General features: G+C 39.2%; 1 long non-coding RNA gene across 1 annotated transcript in view; it reads left to right on the plus strand.

Annotated features, from left to right (window-relative positions):
- LOC141488609 (uncharacterized) overlaps positions 1–7,875 on the plus strand; it is a 23,778-nt gene extending 15,903 nt beyond the window's left edge. Inside the window, exons 3-4 of the long non-coding RNA XR_012468734.1 lie at positions 745–788; positions 3,485–7,875. This is a non-coding gene — a long non-coding RNA (uncharacterized LOC141488609). The remainder of the gene's footprint in view (positions 1–744; positions 789–3,484) is intronic.
- The last annotated feature ends 1,139 nt before the right edge of the window (positions 7,876–9,014 follow it).

Consider the following 9,014-nt stretch of genomic DNA (forward strand, 5'->3'; position numbering starts at 1 on the left):
AAGAAGAGGCCTAAAAAAAGCCTTCTAGGACCTGGGGAACATTAACCATGCATGATTATAAAACAGGTTGGGCTACTCACTGAAAACAAGGCATAACAGATGGACAGTTCTCTGCTATACTGGTATTCACAAAATAGAAAAGCCCCTGTAAATACTGGGGAGATTCTCTGTTAAAGAGACCATTTAACAGAACATGGACAAGACCCATGAGGTGAGAAGGTGTGGATGGACTAGAGCCCACACCAGTGATGGAGTTTATCCATTATTGAGTTAGCTTATGAAGTCTCCAACATTTTAGTATAAATTTATTTTTAAATCAATCTGCTCACATTGTGTGATGATCAACTATGAGTAACTCAGCTCTCATGGCAAGACAAACACAAAGGAATCATGATGGCAGATGCTATCTATACCCAGATAAAGAATTGATGAACTCAGAATACTGATCAAAGTATATTTTTTCAATTACTTTATCCTTTTGCAAAGTTATTTTTCCTTTTCATCTGTTTCTCCTTCCATTACTGAAGCTTATATGGAAATATATTTTACATGACAGTACATGTGTAAATTATATCAAATACCTACCACTGTCAGAAGAGGGAAAGCAGTAAGAGAAAACTTTGGAACTCAAAAATCTTGTAAAAATCAATGCTAAAATTTTCATAATTTGTAATTGGGAAAATATTATCTAAAAAATAAAAAAGAGAAGGGAAGGACATCAATCTGTTTTTTTTTTTCTTGAAGGAAGAGAAGAGAACATGAAATACCAGGGACCCTGGGAGGAGGAGGTAAGTGAGATAGATGCTGATCTGAGGAAATGGTGGGGGGGGTGCTTCAAAGATGATTTAGCCCTATCTACAATTTTGTCAAAGGTCAACTATGGACACTATTTGAAGGAGAGGAAAAAAAAGAGAATGTCTTGTCTCTGGGGGTACCCCTATCTTCAGGTAATAGAGAAGAGTGGAGGAAGAGAGAGAGAGAGAGAGAGAGAGAGAGAGAGAGAGAGAGAGAGAGAGAGAGAGAGAGAGTGTGTGTGTGTGTGTGTGTGTGTGTGTGTGTGTGGCAGATAAAGAATCATAAGGGAAATTTAACTGGTAACTTGAGGTAAGTTTTATTCATGTTCCAGACAAGAATAAATGTGAGTATAAAGATCAGCTGAATTTATACAGCTCCCTGCCCACAGAGGGAAGGCAATAAGGAAAGGGAGGGATGGAGTGGTGAGGTTGAAAAAATAACTGCTATCAGCCATCACCGCATTTGGTCTACATCAGCCCCAGCCACTTGTGGAACATCTGTTTTTTGGATTCCAGGGAATTACTCTGGTTCACTCTCCCTGTCCCAGCTTGGAAAGTCCCTAATCCTAATTGTTTTTAATATGCAAAAGTCTGTCTCCCTCCTATATTTGGGATCTAGGTCTAAGCTGAGGAGATCTGGTCCAGGTTTGTTGGACAATTGCCATACAATGTTTAATAAATCAATATGTTTGGAAGATTGAACTTTTGTTTCCTCAGTCATTTCATCTTGCATCATTATACTTGGGACCCAGGAATCCCTAGGCCTTTTCTTCTCTCCTGGCTTTTTTTGGGGCTGGCTCCAGTGGAGAAGAGTAAAAATCATAAAATAGCTTTTATAGCATCATCTCTGCCTTTTCAGAAGACCATTTGGCTTGAACCCCATTCTGTAGAAGCCCCAGGGCTAAAGGATTACATCATACTCAGTTAATAGCCCCAATTAGGCCATCAAAGCGCCTAGTAAAACTTCTGCATTGCGTTGGGGAAGGCTCTTTGGGTCCCAAGGTCCCTACACACTCCCATGACTCTAAACTTAATCTGAAACCAATCCTCTCACTGCTCAGGAAGCTCAGATCCTCTTCAGGCCCATTCTCTGGGAAGGAGATAATTCTTATTCCATGTCCCAAAATATCTGGGGGATTTTCCTCCTGATATTTGTGGTGTTAAGAGCAGGATGGGGGTCAGCCCCCCAGATGTTCCAGCTCTTAGTTCTCTCCTCCATGATTCTAAATGAAATGACCTTTCCTAAAGTCTTCCCAAAGACCACATTGAGGTGCAGGAAGCATTTGGAATTGCCATATGTGAATTAATGTTTGATCAAATTAAAAGATGTTTATTAAACACCATCTTCTGTGTCAGCGCTGTGGTAGGGCCTTGAGATACAATACAAAAGTGAGACTATCTGTGTCCTCCAGGAGTTTGCATTCTACTAAGACAAGATATATTAAGTAGAATATCAAATGGAAAACTGTCGAACTACTGACAAAATATTGAATTGGAAAGTGCCGAATTACTGACAAAATATTGAATTGGAAATTGTCGAACTACTGACAAAATATTGAATTGAAAATTGTCAAACTAGTGACAAAATATTGAATTGAAAATTGTCGAATTACTGACAAAATATTGAATTGAAAAGTGCCAAATTACTGACAAAATATTGAATTGAAAAGTGCCCTACTACTGACAAAATATTGAATCAAAAAGTGCCGAATTACTGACAAAATATTGAATTGAAAAGTGCCGAATTACTGAAATCTAATACTTGCCTAAACTTAGTGAAAGGGATGTCCAGAAGCTAAATTTCAAAACATTTTCACACTATCCTTTTGTTAACAGTGGCAGAGCAAGAAGGACATGGAATTGTCAAAGCGTGGCAAGTTACAGGGAGTAGGGAATTCACAAAGCAAAGCAAGTTAAGGACATTTTTTCCTATATAGTTATTTGGGATATTTTTTATGATATTTGGGGTTTGCAGTTCCACAGGTGGAGCAGACAACTCCCTGTCACTCCCTGTTAATTTGGTTTTATAAGGGTTTGTAGCTATAATATAACAGTTGAAAAAGGAATGGTAATTCTTTCAGAGGGATAAGGAAACAATGAGGAATGTTTTTTCTTAATTCTGATCATCAAGGAAGAATTAGTCAGTGATGTAGAAATGACAAGAACTCTGGGAGAGAGGTTCAAGTCACCTTGGAATTTGTAATACAGAAGTAATAATAAAGACTAATAATAATAATAATAATAATAATAATAATAATAATAGCTTTTAATGCTTTTAAGTTGCAGAGTACTTTAGATACATTTCTTCATTTGAGCTTTACATCCATCCTGTGAGATAGATACTACCTCTACTGTTATACCCATTTGAATGGAAGTCCCCTGTTGTGTGTGGTTCCTCTTGTTTCCTAGGCTGGACTGTTCATCTCAATCTGCACTAGATGCTGAAGAGTCTGGGGGTTCCCAAAAAAGTGTCACCCCCAGTTGTGTTTAATTTCAATGCCTTCTCTAAGGATCCTAGAGATTATTCTGTGTGTGTGTGTGTGTGTGTGTGTGTGTGTGTGTGTGTGTGTATGTGTGTGCATGTAAACCTACTATTCACCACTGTAGTTCCTGAGCCTCCACTGGTGTGCCTCCTATTTATACAGTTAACACAACACAATTAACTCTTTTTCTCTTTTTTTTTCTTTTAGGTTTTTGCAAGGCAAATGGGGTTAAGTGACTTGCCCAAGGCCACACAGCTAGGTAATTATTAAGTGTCTGAGACCGGTTTTGAACCCAGGTACTCCTGACTCCAAGGCCACTTTATCTACAACACCACCTAGCCGCCCCCACAATTAACTCTTAACCATAATTCATTTGTTAAATAATAAGACTAAAGTAAGAATAGTCATGACATTTTCTTATCCAAGGGCAGACAACAATAATCAAAACATTACAGTTCACTCATGTCAAGAATTACATCTTGATTTTCAATAGCTTCTAACTGGAAATTCAACATTCCCTTTAATGAAATTCAATATTTCCTTTAATTATGAATTAAATATGTAGCTGCTATTAGACTTTGCCAGGCTTCCATTTTTGGTGCCACAAAAAATATATCTATTTTCCATGATAAATTTTCTTTGTGAATTCCCTGTGACCTACAATTTGCCATCCTATCAACAGTTCCATGTCCTTGTTGGTCTTCCAGTGGCAACAAAAGGGATAACGTGCGAACTTTTTATAACAACTTCTGGATTGCCTTTTCACTAAGTTTTGGCAAGTACTAAATTTACTTGATCCAACAATATTTAATTCAATATTCCTTGAACACCTGTCCTCTCATAATATGTCTTATCCTAATAGAATGCATTCTCCTTGAATCTCATTTTTGTATTGTATATCAAGCACTTAACAATGCTGGCCCTGAAGAAGGTGGTTAACAAATGTGTTTTATTTCATTCAATCATTAATTCACATAGGGAATTCTAAATGTTTCTTGCATCTGGATGTGATCTTTGGTAGGATCTCTAGAAGTTGCTAAAAAGCCAATAGCCGTAATAGTTAAGTAGACAGAGAAGAACCAATAGGAAGAATAGAAAACTGAGTGATGAAGGAGTCATAGGAACCTGGGAAGATGTCATGCTTCCATCAGAGACATCTGACCTTTCAGCAACTAAGCGGGAACTTGATGTTTAAAAAAGGGACATTGGTTTGTTGATTGATCGGAGAAGCTGCTGGAAACTCACATTAAATATTGTGGCTGGGTGAAGACCTATTGAGTTTATCACTTTCTGGCATTATCTAAAGCCTGAAAGAGGTGGGGGGAGTTGTCAAGGATGCCTGTGTTATTTTCTACTGCCCTCTAAACCAGAAAGAAGAAACAGAGAGGGAAAGACGGGATTTGTATCTGTTTTTCTCTGACCTGTGTTTTAACTATGAGAAAAAACTTGGAGCTGATTGAACAAAACATTAGAATCCTCTGGCATTTTCATATCTTGCAAATTCCAGAGAAGCTTGGAAGTTCTTTGGCTTGAGGGAACTAAAAGAGCATAACATGTCACCTCAGTTCCCTTTTCAGGGTAGCTGTGAGTAAAAAAGAGCTTTTTGTACATAGGAAGTGCACTGGTTGGGGCTCAGGAGTGGTAGTGGTAAGTGGAAAATTTCCCTTTCAATTCCCCTCCCTACCCCTCGCCCCCAGGAGAGTCACAGGTTCTCTCTCCAATCTCTGTCTGTGACACACACACACACACACACACACACACACACACACACACACACATCAGGTTTACTTTGGTACTCTGGGAGAGAATTTTGAGGCAGGTAAGTAGAACAGTGGATAGAGTTCTGGACTTATAGTCAGAGAAACCTCAGTTCACATCCACAAGAGCTGTTTCATTAAGAGAAGTATAGGAGAAGAGAAGTTAATCTAGGATAAGACCCTGGATGACCCCTATGGTTAGAGGGTGTAATCTGGAAGAGGGTCTAGCAAAGACACTAAGAAGAATTCAGATAGGAAGAGAACCAGGAGAGCAGGGTGTCCTGAAAATCTAGAGAGAAGAGGGTGATCAATAGAATCAAAGGTTTCAAAGAGATTGAGAATGAGGATTGAGAAAAGGTCAATGGATTTGGCAATTAAGAGTGCATTAGAAATTTTGGAGCATATCAGTGGAACAATAAGGTCAGAAGCTAGATTGTAAGGGGTTAGAAGGGAGCTCAAGGAATTTAGCCACAAAAACAGAGAGCTATAGGATGATTGAATAAAGTGTCAAATGAGAATTTTTTCAGATGTGGGGACATTGGTGTGTTTGTAGGCAGTAGGGAAGGAGCCAATTGGCAAGAAGAGATTGAAAATAGGTGAAAGAGTGGGGTGGCAGAGGAAGCAACATGTTGGAGGAGACAAGATGGAATGGGATCACTTGAGCAAGTAGAGCCTCATCACATGAGGCAAAGGTGAAGGAGGAGAAAGAGACAAAAGAGGTAGATGAGTGATGAGAGGGAGCTCCCAGAAAATGGATTTTCTTTATAATATTAGTGAAGGTTGTCAGCTGAGAGGATAGAAGGAGGGAGAGCCATGGGAACTTTGAAGAGGGATGAAAAGATCTGGAAGAGCTATTGTGAAGGGCAGGATAGTGAACTGATGAGGGAGGTATAGCAAGATAGCTTAGCAGCAATGAGTTCCCATAACATAAATTTACAAGGGACATAATCATAATAGCTGCATGATTTTCACCCCTTTTCTTTCAGCCCATTTTTGTAGGAATGAAGACAGGAAATGGTGGAAGTGAGTCAAGGCTATTACTTGGCAAGGCATCATCAGGATTATGATGAAAGGGGTAGAGATTCAAGAGTGGAGGAGAATGTAGAACTGAACTGACTCACCAGAGGGTCAGGATGGGGAGAAGAAAAAGTGGCAAGGACAAAGGAGATGGCCTGGGAGCGAATGAGGGGTCAAGGGATATGAGGCATAATATGGATGAGGACTAGGATTTGGTAAAAGAAGGCGGAGGGAGATGGAAAACCAACAGATTCTCAGGGAGGTTTTAGAATAAACTGAAAGGTAATACATTTATGGATGATGACAAGATCAAGGGTATGATCATCCTGGTGTGTGGCTGGTGAGGGGTGGAGGAGTAGGTCATAGGAAGTGAGTAGGTAGAGGAACTGAGGGGTTAGAGTCTTTGAGAGAGTCTCTCTCTCTCTCTCTCTCTCTCTCTCTCTCTCTCTCTATATATATATATATATATATATATATATATATGTAAAATATTACACACCACACAAACACACACACACATATATATTACACCATACACACACATATATTACACACCACACACACACACACACACACACACACACACACACACACACACGGATTTAGGGAGGGAAAAAAAGCTGTGAGCTATATACTAAGTCATCTTCTTGAGGAAGGAAAGGGAGTGACCTAGAAGTCTGGACAGCTATCAGGATTTTGATTGGGCAGTAGAGATGAGTTGCATTGAACCTCAAAGGAAGAGAAGTTATTGTGTGATGGTTGGAGGTAGAGAACTTAGAAATAGCCAGTGAGAAGCAAAGAATATTCTAACTCCCTTGCCTTCACTAGTGAGCCAAGTGAAACGAGCACTAGAAAGAATGACACCAGGGAAGCTATCTCATTTCAGCTGTGGGGAGGAGGGAGGAAAGTAGGCTTCAGTAATAGCTAATAGATGGAAAGAATGGGAGAGTAAAAAATTTAAAGTGAAGAAGTCTTTTGCCAGTGGAACAGGCATTCCAGAAAGCTCAGTGGAAGGGGAGGGTGGTATTTGGTTGGCACTTTGAGGTGGAAGGGTTGAAGGAAAGGATTCAGGTTGTGGGTGATGAGAATGGGGTTTAGATGATGCCCTATCAAGGTTCCAGTTCACTGGAAAATGTAGGGCAAGATTAAGTGAATGATTCATTCCTCTTCCCAAGGGAGGTCAGAGATTAGAATGGAGACAAGTGTAGTATCAGACATTAAATCAAATCATTTCATTTCTGTTTGCCTCAGTTTCTTCAACTGTAAAATAGAGAGAAAAATAGTACCTTACCCTTATAGGGTTCTTGTGAGAACTAAATAAAACATTTGCAAAGCATCTAACATGGTGTCTGACATTGTAGGCACTTAATAAATTGGTCTTAGCCTCCTCCCCTTATTCTGCACCCCCCCCCCAACTTTATCAGAGCAGAAACCTTTGAGCTCTGAAATACTGGGAGGATTTAGGACTTTCCATTTTTCCTTTAGTGTCCCAACAGCATTCTTGACAGTATCTGCATAGGGAACCAAGAGCAGACTGGATGAAATGAGGACAGCAAACCCAATCCTTTTCTGAGAGCCCAGCAGAAAAGTTGCACTAAAGCCAAAGGGAACATTTTGAAGACTCTAGTAAACAGACTTCTAAGAGTTATGAATTACCCCCTTTGCTACATTTCCTCTCTAAGCTTGAGCCCATTTCCTCTAGACTTTGCAACTTCTATTGGGAGAGAACATCTATTCTCATGTGGTACCTTAGTAAATAATCCTTTCTAAAAACTAATTATCTAATTAATTGATATTAACCAATAAATATGGAGGAAAGCATCCCCCAGTTGGGGCTTATAATATATATACATATATATTATATAATATATATAATATATATATAATATATATAATATATATATTAAAAACATAGCTCACCTCCCCTCAGTCCAGTCAGGACTAGCCCTCAATCCCTGTCCAGTCAGGACTAGACCTCAAACCCCAAGAGGGAGCAATGAATGGCCTAACTGGGAACCCTACCAGTCTTTGGGGGTGGGAGTGAGTAAGTAGCCTAGAGCTTGGGCTACAGGATATTACATTAAAGTGAAACCACAGACTCAAGTTAGGATTTTTCTCAGAGAAGAATCCATGCCTTCCCTCATCCAACTCTGGATGAAGCTATTCACATGATCCACAGCTAGAAATCAAGAGAACTGGTGAAGGGGAAAGATGCACTTTTTGTACAGTATCCACTAAGTCCTCATTTCTTCTGGTTCAGTCGCCAACGAGGGAACTCTGTTATTATACAGTACAAATTTCTCAGTCATAAATGGTCAGAAGTAGGCTTCCCACAAGTTGGAAATAGGTGGAAAATAATCCGTGTTAAGGACCTATTTTTCAACTTCAGACCTTTGCAGTGGCCATGCCCCTGTACCTGAAATGCATTCTTTCATCACCTCCAGGTGAGATATTTCTAAAGCATCAGCACAATGTGTGACACATGTAGACTTGTTCTATCATTCCCCAGTTGGTAAATAGTCAAAGAATATGGAAAGGTAATTCTCAGATGAAGAAATCAAAGCTATTTATAGTCACATGAAAAACTGCTCTAAATAATTATTGATGAGAGAAATGCAAATTAAAATATCTCTAAAGTACCATCTCACACCTCTCAGATTGGCCAATATTATTGGAAAGGAAAATGAACAATGTTGGAGGAGATGTGGGAAAACTGGGACACTGATGCATTGTTGGTGGAGTTGTGAATTGATTCAATCTTTCCAAAGGGCAATAAAAATGTGCAATTGATCTACAATACCACTACTCATGAAAAAGGATAAAAATCCCACATTTATAAAAAATATTCATAGCAGCTCTTTTTTTAGTGGCAAAGAATTGAAAATTGAAGGGAAGAATGAACAAATTGTAGTGTGTATATGTATGGGAATCTGAAATCATGAAGGATGGGATTTCAGAAAAGC

This window comes from Macrotis lagotis, chromosome 5 (genome assembly GCF_037893015.1).
Source record: "Macrotis lagotis isolate mMagLag1 chromosome 5, bilby.v1.9.chrom.fasta, whole genome shotgun sequence".
NCBI classification, from domain to species: Eukaryota; Metazoa; Chordata; class Mammalia; order Peramelemorphia; family Peramelidae; genus Macrotis; species Macrotis lagotis.